General features: G+C 42.0%; 1 protein-coding gene across 4 annotated transcripts in view; it reads right to left on the reverse strand.

Annotated features, from left to right (window-relative positions):
• The window catches only part of FRS2 (fibroblast growth factor receptor substrate 2), an 86,522-nt gene that overhangs the window by 40,665 nt on the left and 32,279 nt on the right, over nucleotides 1–13,578 (reverse strand). For 2 of the 4 annotated variants that reach the window (XM_019543231.1, XM_019543230.1), the window contains one exon: nucleotides 2,303–2,378. The exons of the other annotated variants lie outside the window; for them this stretch is intronic. The gene's annotated coding sequence lies outside the window, so the exon portion shown is untranslated. The remainder of the gene's footprint in view (nucleotides 1–2,302; nucleotides 2,379–13,578) is intronic. 4 annotated transcript variants of the gene reach the window in all.

Consider the following 13,578-nt stretch of genomic DNA (forward strand, 5'->3'; position numbering starts at 1 on the left):
GCAGCTCTGCCCTGGCCCAGCCCCAGCCCCATGCCAGGAAGAGGCCGGCGCAGCCCCTGGCTCAAGCCCACAGCAGGCAGCTTGCGCACAAATCGGGGCGGGGGGAGGGGTACCTGCCCTCCATGCCTCCCCTGGGGATGCACACAGCAGCAGTAGACACCCTCCCCCCGTGGTGCCATCCTGCACTCCACCCTGGCTGGGCAGTGCATGCACCTGCCCCAGCCCCTCCCTCCCGATTGGGGCCTGGATCTACCCCCACCCCCACCACTTCCCTCCCCTACGCCTCTTCCCCTGCCACAGACTTACTGACCAGATGCTGTTCTCCAAGCTGCATTCCTGGCTCCACACATGCTGTGGATGTGCGCATGCATGCAGCATTTATCAGTGTTGTTAATTGGTCGCATCGGCCAAAAAGGCTGATTATCGACAATGTCAAATTTCTTTTTATTGGTGCTGATATGATATGGGCCGATATATCAGTGCACCGCTATTTAGTACCAGAAACACTTACATAAAGTGCACATGCACCATATTTACCCAAATCCAATATGACTTTCAAATTTGAGATAACCCCACAATAATTAGATTCTACATATAGAAAACAAATTTGTTATAATTTTCCAGGTATAGAATCTAATTATTGGAGAGTTGTCTTAAATTAATCCACCCACTGCTGTAATGGGGAGAGCAGCAGGGAAGTCAAGTGGCCTGACAACCAGAACTTGCCACTATCTGCCCTCCACACAGTTTCTGTGCCCTCTGGGACCCACATCCCTCGTGCAATGCCTGTGGCCACCTGGCATCGGCTCCCTCCACCACAGCACCTGTGCCCCCTGGCACCACCACTTGCCCTGAGCAACAGCTGTGGCTCTGGCTCAGGCCTGGGACACAGAGCACATGCTGGCTCCAGCCCCTGCCCAGCCAGGAAGCAGTGGCAGCAGCAGATCTGGGCCCAGCTGAGGCTCCAGTCCCAGGGCCAGAGCTGACACTGCTGAACCACTGCTGTATGTCCAGGTGGGGGCCAGAGCCAGAATGCACTCTGTGCCCTGGGCCAGAGCTGGAGCCACAACTCAGGGTACATGGCAGCAGAAGGAATGGGGGGGGGGGAGAGGGGTTCAGAGGGAAAGACTCAGACTCCAAACCCAGCCCGGAACCAGGGCTGCCTGCCACCCTCTTCTTGTACTCGACTCCAAGACAAGGATCTTCCCTCCACCCATATTAAATGTGGGGAAAATAACCCTCATCTTGGATTCCAAGTAAACAGAATATATTTTAAGAAGCAAGCTTTTACACAACAGCCTGTTCAAACCAGATCAAATGAAAATTGTAAGACTGAATATCTATTTACAACTGCATCTATTTAAATTTTTATTTTGAAGTTTGGACTGTCCAATTTAAAATTTATAGTAAGTTTTAGTTGATATACAAAATCAAACCAACATTTCCTGAGAAATTTCCTCTGTATTTACCATTCTAGGACAGAAATCACAGCAGCGGATTATTATAGATTCTAATATAATAAAAAGAATAGGTTTCCCCTGTTTGTTTTTCTTCACCTCTATTACAGTTTTTAAAAACAAAGCTCTAAAGTTAAAACTAAAATAGCTTGATTTAAAATAAATTTCTTATTATTCCACTAGCCATGCTCCTTTAAGAAAATTAAAGGAACTTTTTAGTTTTCAGAATATTTTCAGTCCATCAGGGAAGCCAACAAAACTAAATACAGCTAAGACATGGAGGAACTAGGAAAGGCTTCTCTCTGTCTTGGAGTACATTTGTTTGTTTGCTTTTTATGGGCAGCAGTGGAAGAAGAAGGGATTCCAACCAAAGTAATCAAGTTAGAAATGGAAAGCATTGCCATGGATCAGTTCTATTGATGATGGAGCTTTCAGAATAAAAAAAGTATATAAACTTATCACAAAAATTCCTTCCCCCCCTCAGGACACACAGGTCTATAGACTCTGCTGTAGTGGAGTCATACCCAGAGATGTGATCTGTTAATATAGGCAAAACGCCCCCCACTGAAGAAATGGCTAGTGAAATAACTGGCAGAACAAGTCTATACTAGACTGCTGTTAAGGAGTCAGGAAACCCCTGTCCTCCAAATTCTGATACAATACATCGCAGTATCTCTTACTGAAAAAGAATTTAGATTGACTCAGCAATTTACAAGTAGCTGGGAAATGGGGAAATTCTTAACAAAACTGTCATTATGGGGAAAAAGTAAACATTTGTCTGTGCATTTTCAGACAGATTTCAAATAAAATCTTCACTCTGCAACAAGATGTGAATATGCACTCACTGCTCTGGCCTGTATTTCCAAATTGGCATCTTTGCAAACAGTGTCCCATTTACACCAACAGAAACATTCACTGTACCTAGAAATAAAGAAAAAGTTTCAAGGAGTGTATATTCCAATTAAAATATATCAATCATGCAGCAATTGACACTTCAAGCACAGTTACTGAAAACAGCCACCAGATTCGTTCCTCTTTATCCTCTCATTTGCCTCCAGGTCTGTTTTTCCTGAGTCTTTTTTCAAACAACAGAACCAACACAAACATCCAGTACCCTCTCCTACAACTCTGCCAAGAGGATTTCCGATTCAGTTGAGTGATACCTTGGCAGCATCAACTGGCCCCTCTGGCATCTGTAACTAATGGATGTTTCAGTAAGTCAGTGGGGTGATGCGCATCACTAGAGACTGTCAATTATTTTCTTCAGCGAGTGAAGCCAGGCAGATACTCCAGCTGGTAGGACCAGAAGCAGCTAAAGGGATGGCTGCACTGGAGAAAGATGATAAAATGGGCATGTCTATATATGCATATTAATGCTACAGAATAAACTAGCACATATTGGATCAGAGTTTATTGCTCCCAGGTGCCAGGTTTACACACACCCTGGACCACAGCACGTTGAGCTGGGTCAGAGCAGCCTCAGCAGGCAGGAGGTACTGGGGGAAGGAGGGCAGGGTCAGCCTGCCAGTCCAGGGCTGCTTCGACCTGGCTCAACATGCTGCAGATGGGCTGGTTAGGGCACGAGGGTGCTCTAGTGAGGGACTAACCAGCAGGCAGCCCCTGTACTGAAGCACCCAGTGTCCCAGCCAGCTGGGTCAGTGTCTACATGCTCACTGCTGTGGAGTAAAAAATTTAAAAGCATAAAAAAAGCTCTGCAGCAGGGTAGTACTTGTATTTGCAAGTACTACCCTGCTGTGGAACGTATTAGTTTACTCATGCCTAATAGCACAGCACGGGTAGATGCCGAGAAGAAGTTTACTACAGAGCTAATTAATCTATTCCTCATCTACTCCTTAGTAAACATCTTGTGTAGATGGGCGCAATGGGGATTCAGTTAGGGCCACCCCTTCTCCCAGAACTGTCCATGGGAAAGACTCTCTCTACTTGGGCCCAGAAGTTTCCTCCCTTTCTGTAGCTCTCCTGCAGAGAGAAGTCAGAGACTTCAACCAGTAAATGCAGAAACAGGAATTGCTATAAAAAGCAAAGAAAGAGGTGAGACAGACTAGACTGTATCTTCCACCAAAAGCCTGTGGGACTCCACTACTCTAGTAACACTGTGACCTAGGTGATGCCTTCTCTTTCCACGCAACACAAGAGGCAGCAGCCAAGAACTGCAGCCACCAGGAACAGAGGCAGTTAAAGCAAACACCTTTGGACCTAGAGCATTCTGATTTTTTAACTGTTTTGTCTCTACTTTCACTGTCCTATGCTGTTTGGTCATTTTCTCCAACTCTCCTGCTACCCTACAGTTTCCACTTCGGTCTCACCCCACAACTGCTTCTTTTTTGCTTTCCCCCTTACCTTAATCCACAACCTTTTTCCCTACTTCCTATTTAACCTCTCCCTCTAAAAACCTGAAATATGACATTCATCATGACACTTCACTCCATTTGTGCATCAAATCCGTTCTTCTCACAGCCTTATGCGAGTTCTATGCGGTTAGCATCTTCTATTACCCTAATGTTTTTATAGTATCTAACATAATAGAACCTTATTTTTGTTTGGACCTTAGACACTACTTGAAATTTGATAATGAAACATTCCCAAAATTGCTTTAAAGACAAGTTTTCTCTTCAGGATAGGTTAAAGAAGATTTGCATACTGTCTTCCATGCCTCCCTTCGTAACAGGACTAACCTGTTGCTTTTGACTACCCAGACAGGAAAGTTCTACCCAATAACTGCTGTTAGGAAGGTTGTAATTTCCATTGGTATTAAAGCAGGGTTCCACTGATTCTTTAAATTAACAAACACTTTTTGCATTCTTCCATAGCCTGTTTTTGCAGCAGATAAGCACTTACATGCAATTCTGCATTTAAATAAATTCCATTACATGGTATTGTAAATCTATATTTCAGGTACATTATGCTTCACTGTAATGCAGAATACAGGGTAGATATGTACCTACTTTATAGACTGACTAAATCAGAGCGACTGTGAAGGTCCTTTCCCAGTATCGGAGGAAGTGAACTCAGGCTCACAAAAGCCTATGCTATATGTCTTTGATTTAGTTAATCTATGAAGTGCAAATCTACCCTGCCTTCTGTTTGGCTTCAGACTAACATGGCTAACTGCTTCTCAACTGTAAAGACATCAAAGGTATACCCAATATGAGAAAAAGACCAGATAAATGGGGTATATAGTTGTAATGGAATACAACCATAGTATGTAGTTTGTTCTCCGCACACATGAAATGTAACTTTAGGAAGAACAGTAAAACTGAAGGATTTAAAATAAAACTTGGAAGTTACCCTTGGGATGAATTTTACACGATAAGTCAGCATCAACTTGCTTTTGTAGCACAAGATAAATAGTTGTTCTACAAGTGCCAGGAACCTGTTCCAGCTTCTTGCAGGGGGAACAGCCACCAGAAATATTGTTCTGAAAGTGAGGTGGCAGACTGTTTTCCAAGAGGGGCTCCACTGCCTGTAGGAGGACATTTTGGGGCTTTTACATCAGAGCAGGGTCTGTAGCCAAGAAATAGGTGTTCATCATGCCCTTAAAAAAATGTTGAGACCATCAGATCAGAAAAATACCATCATGGCTTCCCAGGCAGCTGCTATAATACAAAATCTGTGCACAAATCCCTGGTTCACCATCCAGAGTGTCTGGGGTTTTTGATCAATGTCCTTTCCTCTCTCTCTGCCATGTTTTTTCTTGGTTTGTTTCCTCCTATTTAAAGTGAGTGGCGAGAACCTTTTATAAAGCTGCACTCCCTTTTGTAAAATTACCCCTTGTACCACCCCCCCCCCCAGACTTCAAGTACCTCATCAGATGATTTTGTTGCATGGTTACAGGCTCAGCTGGAAGAACAGGTTTCCCCTGGGCATTAGCCAACTCACTTTCCTGGTAAGGAAAGTTATTCTATTTCTGATGGTCCTTAGTCACTGTCCCAGGTGCCAGTCTCCCTTTCCTTTTCACAAGTTGTGATGTATTAACACTGAAGGACAACATGTGGGTATAAACAGATAAAGCACAGTACACCCCAGTTATCTGGTTTGCACACAAGTGCATAAAGCAAAGTGGTTTTATATTAATTATATCTCATCTATCTCTGGACAGACTGTGTACACAGAAAAGAAATGTTGTTCTGGCCCTGAAAGCAGCTGATATTTTTCTCAGGAGGGTCAAAGCTATACTTCTCAAACTTACAGAAGTCCCAGCCATGTCGTCTGTCACAATCAGAATAAATGCATAATTTGTGGAAAGAACAGTGCTTTGGAGACAACAAATCACTATGTTCTAGCAAACAGATATTCTGGTCTCTCCTGGTAGCTATTCCCTGAACTGAATTGGGATTTGGACAAACCTCTTCCATAAACCCTAGATGTCAACAAACAAAAGGATCAGTCTGCCTGGTTCACTAAATGAAGTCCCTTCAAAAAATCCAGCTCTGTGTATTCACAAGGTAAGACCACACAATAGGACAAACAACAAAAGGGATGAAATGAGACACAGGTGGGGAAAAAGGAATTAAGAGACTGTTCATGCAAGATCTGGTTCTCCTGCATAGGAGAATCAGCATTTTGACAGATTTCAGTAAGAAATGTATGTTTAGGGCCTTGTTGCACATTAGTTTTAGGTGGCTCCTGGAACTCTTAACCCCTGGATTATCCACACATTAAGAGCCAAACCTAGTTTTAAGAGCACTTTAGGAGGCTTAGTTATGCCACTCCAGGGCAAGTTTCTCTCTGATCTGTGTTACTGCTTGTGTTCCACTGAAGTGTGGCCACACCCCACAGATGAGGGGCCCCAGCTACAGTCCTCCAGCATCCCAGGATGCAGTGTCCCCTCCCCCACCTTCTTGTTGTTTGTGGACAAGCTTTCCACCCCCAAACTCTACTGCCCACGGGGCAGTTCCGGCATCAAGCTAACTCCCCTTCCTTCCCCCAGGGGTGCAACCTTCCCACTCTCAGGTGTGCAACCCCATGCAAACAGCCTACAGAGAACATGCCAACTAGCTAGGTCACAGATGGGTCCAGAAGCAGGGTCTACAAGAGGCGGCAGGGGGGTGGTCAGGGGGAGGAAACAAGATAGGGGGCCAGGCAGAGTTCCCATGAACTGGAGCTTCTTTCCCAGGGCAGGGGCAGTACCTCCCCCCAAAGTGCCTTCCCTCACTGGTCCCACCTCCCAGACACGCTGGGAAGCATGACCAACACCCTCCCACCCCAATCCCAAATCCCAATTTAATAAAACATGAGACGTTCTTTAATTTACTTCCTTTCTGTTTGTTTTAAATTTTTATTTATTTTTATTTCATCCTCCAGTGGCCGACTTCATTTCACACCCTTCCCCCAGCCCCATTTCCTTTCCACCTCCCATTTCATTACTCACCCCCATCCCATTAACTCTCCATCTCCCAGCTTCATGTTTCTACCCCAATGCCTCACCGCCATCCCCGCACCTAGAGCAGGAATACAAGCCTGTTTGAGCTCACCAGCCCTGTAGTAGTAACTTACAGCTGTAGCTCCTAGTCAGGCCCCTGCTCACCAGCCCACTAGTGGCAAGTCACGACTGTGCTGGTAGAATCACAGAATCATAGAGGTAGGGTTGGAAGGGACCTTATAGATCTTCAAGTCCGACCCCCCTGCCAGGGCAAGAGAAAAAACTGGGCTCAAAAGTTCCCAGCTAGGTAGGCATCAAGCCTCCTCTTAAAGACTATAGGGGACAGTCAGAAGGTTTTTAGCCTTAAGGTGCAATTACTCAAAACCTGGATTAGCACTAACATTTGAGCAGCTCAAAAGTGCAACATGTAACAAGGACCTTATTTTTAGAGACACCACTTATCTCCTTTTATAGTCATCACCCAAGTGCTCTTAATTCTCACAGCCTTGCAAAAGAACCGGGAACATTTTGTATAATTCTGACCCACAACAATATAGGGATAGAAGGTAGAGCAGGGTGGAAACTTAGAGATGAACTAGTTCAGAGGCAAGAGCTTTGGTAGGGAATGACCTACTTCATGAGATGCTTGGAATGGACCAACAGAAAGAAACGAGTTAGTTCTAAAGTTGCTACTCTTCTGCTATCTTCTGCCTGACTTCATATTAATACAGCTATCATGCCAAGAACAGCTGGTTAGCTCTAACTACAGGGATAGTTTAATTCATATCCTAGCCTTTCTATTATCCAACTTCAAAAATGTGGGGAAATCACTCATCCAATTAATGCACAGCTCCATGGAAAACTCCCTCTGGATAACATCTGATAACCTCATTTGCCCCAAAGCTATGGGCAACTACTGACTCTTGAAGGAATTTGGCATCAAAACATAGCTGCACTGCTCCCAATGAGCCCTAAGGCCAGTGAGAACAACTACCAAAAAAGAACTTATTTTCTACTAGATTTGTGTATCTGATCCTTTACCTCTGCCACAAACAGTTTGCCATCGCTCTTATGGAAGAATTTCCATTTGTGTATTCCCTTTTGCTACCCTAGATCTGTGCATTGATTACTACCCTGTGCCAGGATCTCTTCACTGCTGTTTTTAAAAGATGGATAATTATAGTACACCTCAGTTTTGCCAGCTAGATATACCATATCCACAGTCAAGTTTTACTAAAGGGGTGGCCAAACTTCCCAACCCTTCTAGCCTCAAACTAAAATCTGGTTGTAGCCAAGAGCTGCATTACCCAACAAACTAAAATATGCATGCCCCAGAAAAAAGGACTGGGATAGTGTCTCAGCTTGAATAGCGCATTTGTTAGAGGAATAAATAATAAGCAAAACCAAAAGAAACATGAAAAAAACAAAAACAGAAGAAAGATATTTTTAACCAGTTGTCAGGAAAAGCTCCTGCCAGGCTACTTAAATGTATGTGGCTCAGAAGTGTATAGTCTTTCTCTTGCCTCTGCGGAGGCAGACAAAACTAAAGGGGACCATAGAGGTTATGACATTGCACCCAGGTCTTCCTCAAACAGGAAGAAGGCTGCAATGCTTTTTACAATGGATCTGTGGATCTTAGCAAGATGAAAACCAGAATTACCAAGCATTTTACAGGTAGTTCAGGCCAAGAATATTAATTAACATAGTGAGGCAAGTTGCACTGGTTTCCATCTTACACTTTGGGGAAGTTTGCCCTCATGTTATATTATTTTGTAAAATCAAAATAATCTTGCTGACTATTAATGGGGTTTTTTTTCTAATAGTTAAATGATATCGTCAAAGTTTCTTACAGAAGAGTTACATAAAGCTATTCAAAATACAAGGATTTTCAAATCAAATGTCTGTCCTTTCATTATCAAGAAATATCTACTCTTATTAACTTTACTGTCTGCAAAGACCAAACTGTAACAAGAGAGCAAAAGCACTCCTGGCCCAAGGCAGACCAGGAGTTTTCAGCTATCCTTGACTGGTGGAGATGGATCAAATGCATCTCAATGAGCTTGTGACCCTCTGATTCACCTCTTGACTAATACTCCATTTGAATAATCCTTTAGAAGAATAATCTGTGATTTTTAAGAAATTTGTCAACATTTGTCTGTAGTACATAGAAATCATTCTAGGATTTTGAATTTTGGGGCCCAATCATGTTTTGCTTCTAACTTATTCCAGTTATCACAGCAGTCATAAAAATAACACTGCAAGCTAGGCAAGTTTTAGATGGAAAACAAGAATATTTCACGAACTATAATTTTTCACACGTCAGGGCAAAATGAACAGACAACCACAGTGGAGCAATTTTATGAGCAGGAACAATCTTCCTATGTAAGAAGAAAGAAGAATACCCATACAAGTACCATTTCTGATCCTCTAAACTGCAGTTTAGCTGAGCAGCTTATTTATTTCATACCCTCCGACAACAAAAAAAGTATTTTCTAAAAAGCTGGAATTTAGAAATTAGTTGTTAACTCCAAGATCTTCAAAATTGAGACGAAGCTTTAAAAGTTCGTAGCCTCTTAGTAGGGATCCTGGATTTCTCCAATTTAAAAAAATCCCCAATTTTCAGATTTAAACCCGAAATCCACTTTTTTCCAGTGATTAAAATGAAATGCCACTAATATGTAGATAGATATATAGTGGCATTTCATTTTAATCACAGGAAAATGTAGATTTTGGGTTACATTTTTTAATCTGAAAGTTGGGGATTTTTTTTTACATCAGAGAAAACCAGAATCCCACCTTATAAGTAGGCAATTTTATTGTTAAAGAAGCCAGACTACATTGTTTGTCCAGGCTGCCATTTTTAAACAGGTGAAGTAGTGGGTAGGAGGAAGAAGGCAGACAGAAAAAAAATTGCCAGTTTACAATGGAAATTCAGTTATATTCTATTTTTTATAATATCTGTTATTATAGAGTAAGAATTGATAATATTTTGATCTTATAATACCATTTCTATTTAAGCCAAAATAATATTGCAGCTATCCAAAAGCAACTAAAAGCTCAATATTATACATACCACATTTATTCAAATCTAAGAAAAGTTCCCCACACACACAAATCAGCATGGGGGAAAAATTTCCTCACCTTAGATTCACATACAAAAGCAGAGGGAAGGGCAGGCAGCTGCTGCAACTCTCTCTCTGGCCTTGAGCCTGGGCTGGGCAATTCTTAGCAACCCATTAAGGAGCAAATAGGAAACAAAGGTACACAACAACTTTAAAAAATTCAAGCCATATCTTTAAGTGGCTCCCCTAAAACACTGACTTTAGTACAAATTACCTTACATAGAACACAGTATTATGGACCATAACCTGTGTCTTCTGAAATTCAGATTCATCTAGCCTCTCTGATCAATCGGGTAAGTTCAATCGGGTAAGTTTTCTTTTCTCCCTGTCTGAAACAATGTAGAGCTCTTAAAGGTTTATTCTTTTACAGAAACATTTAAAATCTTCAGCCTTAGTACTTACAACACACACATATATGCGTGCATGTGTGCACACTTTCTTCAGCTCCTTTTAATTATTATTTTTACAGCAGAAGGTAATGAGTTTTCCCTTTAACCTTAATATTCGACAGCTAAAGGAGCTCCTATTGCAACTGCACATAAATTAAAGCCAAATTTATAACAGTTAACCAATCTGAAGTTCAATACTTAAAGAATTATAACACTCTATGCTTCATAAGTACCACTAACTATATTTTTCCCTTTTCATTCATAAAGCTTTATTTATTTTTGTAAACAATGATGGAAATTGGTAGCATACCATTTGTTTTCAAAGAAGTTACTTCACTTGTGCTTCAAAAGTTAATGTCACCACTTCATATTCATTTTTAATTACTGGTTGAAACTACTTTGGCACCAGTGCAGACTCTACAAAAGATGGTTAAGGCTTAGACTTAATTACCCTTTTACAGAAATTATGGTTTGTGAGACTACAACAGCTTCATAATCACCACCACGGGTGAGAGCCTTGGCAACTGTGTTCCAAAGCAAGATGGATAATCCAAGTTAAACCACAACTCATATTCCTTCCTCCTATCGTTTCTGTAGCTAATAAATAAGCAAAAAAAATTAAACAAAATCTGAGTTTAAGGCATCTGAGGAACATATCAATTATCTAAGTGCACAACCAAGAATAGGTGATTCAATCAGCAAGAACATGCTATGGCTTTCTTTCACTATGGAAAAGTAAATCATACAAAAATATTTTCCCAAGAAAGGAACTGAGGGTTAAGTAGATATTATTTACAGAAGCAGCAAAAAATTATATATTTTATTCACACAGCTCCCTTTGATTTAAATGGATCCCCACATTTCATAAATTATAATGCAATTACTTTGCTGACAACTGGAATATGGCCATCTTTGAAGCAGAGAACAGAAACTATTTAACAGTATGAAGATTACACAAATTAAGAAGTATTCTAGCAGTTGACAACCATTGTGGGTCAGAGTGACCCAGTTTGGGTCAAAGGCAAATGGGCAGCAGGCACTAAGACCCAGTCACTGCTGGTGCCTCTCTATGCTGCAGCAAGGGAAAGCAACTGGGCCAAAGACCTCCTCTAGAGGCCAAATCCAATGGCTGTAGGTTGCTGACCTCTGACAACTTAAAATGTGGTAGATAATGTGGTTGTTGGAAGAGAACAATTGTAGAAGAATTATCTGTCACCCTTGCATCTCAATATGCCAGTCCAAAACTTGTGAATTGAGCATCTCTTTTCTTGTTAATGTAATTGTGGAACATGCAGTCAAGCACTCAGAAATTCCTACAGCAATCTTGGCTGTACAGTTTAAGTCTAGCCTCTTTGTACATAATCAGTATTTTATGACAATCGCATACGATTCTTTTCCACAAAATCTTTGCCTCCGCATGCTTAGCATGAAGCTTTGAACATCAGTATCTGTCACATTGTTCTCTGTTATTTGAGTCAGACATAGAATGATAAGACTCAAAGACCTTTGGTCCATTCCAGGCTCTGGTAGGTACAGCCTTCTGCTCATCCCTCCTAGGTTTGATCTCCCTGCCCCAGCTCGCTTTCAGATTGCTGATGCCAGTTCAGTTCTCCTTGCCAGTAAATCCTAGTTCCCAGTTCACTCACCTTAGCATGCTAGATCCTTGCCCAACAAGACCCAGTTTCCTTCCTAACATCCCAATCTATGGCTGCTTGCAGGTGTGTGAAAAAAACAAAAACAAAAAATAACCATCACTTTACTTCCAGCTCAGCATGTCATCACACTAAGCACAGTGCATGCTCAGAAGAGGCAGGGTTTTTGGCATGTTTCCCTAATAGCTAAATTAGGGCTTTTGGGCATGTTTATCTAATAGCTAATTTAGCTATTAGGTAAATGTGCCAAAAAGTCCTGCTGAAGTGCACGACCTATACAAACGGTGGGCAGCCAGGTCTTCTGGGCATGGGCTGTTTTTCTTCTGGGGGGGTTTTCCCCCATGTCTGTCAGCAGCCTATCAGTACATTTCCAAACTTCACTCACTCATTCACATTCCACATCCTTGCTGACTCCCAGTCTTCCAGTCTCAGTGCTCCTCATCTAAAATCAATGTCCTCACCTGACTAGTCCCAACCCTTTTACCCAACCAGACCCTGTTCTGTGTCTATACCCCAAATTGTCACCTCTCTACTCCACCACCTTCTTCCCATTGTTTTGCAAGTTCCCACCCTCCTTTCCATGTCAGTCCCAATCTTTTTCACCTCAGCTCCTTGCCCAATCTTGATTTCCCTTCCTCCCAACTTCTAGACTTGGATTCTACCTCATTTTTCAGTCTCAGTCTCTACCCTCTAGGCTCCTTAACTCAATCTACTCTCTAAGTCATGGAACCCTGGGGTGCTTGAGAGATCCTTTTACGGGTGACACAGCCACATGATATTATAACTGTCCAGAATGCAACTGGCTACACATAATTTACAAGATCAACTTTATTGATTCCTTTTTGAAATCCCTGTGTCAAAAACATTCTGACCTGCTGTGGTCTTTATGAATTTATTACAATAGAAGAATTACTCTACAATTTTTGCATTAGAAAGCTAAAAGCTGGCATTTTCAGAAGGGTGCATCAAGTACAAAAAGGTTAAGAACCACTGCTATAAGCCTTCCATGACAAACAACTCTCCATCTAGTTTTCTCTCTCCTGCATTTGAAATCATAGGGCTTCCTCCTCCAAGGCAATTAGGCACTATCAAGGAAAGCACAGAAGAGACGAGTGTGACCTTATTCCAGCAGCAGTAGCAGAGGCGGGGAGGGCGGGGGAAGAGGTGCATCAAATTATGCCACACTAAGCTTTCCTGCAATTGCTATAAATCCTTTACCTAGCTATGGTGCCATGTCATATTCCTAAAATGTGGTTTGTGTTTTGTGGGACACTGTATAGGTACACCTTATCTTGTTTATCACCTCAGGCTGCTTGTACACATAAAAAAAAAGCACGTATTTTACTGGAAGCAGCAACACATTACTTCAACTCAACTCTGCAGCGTCTGTAAAGACTGGGTGATTCAGCAGGGCTTTTTAGCATTTAGCTAAAGCTGATTCAATAAGCTATTAGATAATAGTGCCAAAAAAATTCCACTGAAGTGCCGGATCTTTACAGATGTTCAGCAAGCCGGGATGAAGTAACACGCTGAGGAATGTGAGGGGCTTGGCATGGGAATACACCAAGTTTAAAG

This window comes from Crocodylus porosus, unplaced genomic scaffold (genome assembly GCF_001723895.1).
Source record: "Crocodylus porosus isolate Cpor-Errol unplaced genomic scaffold, CroPor_comp1, whole genome shotgun sequence".
NCBI classification, from domain to species: Eukaryota; Metazoa; Chordata; order Crocodylia; family Crocodylidae; genus Crocodylus; species Crocodylus porosus.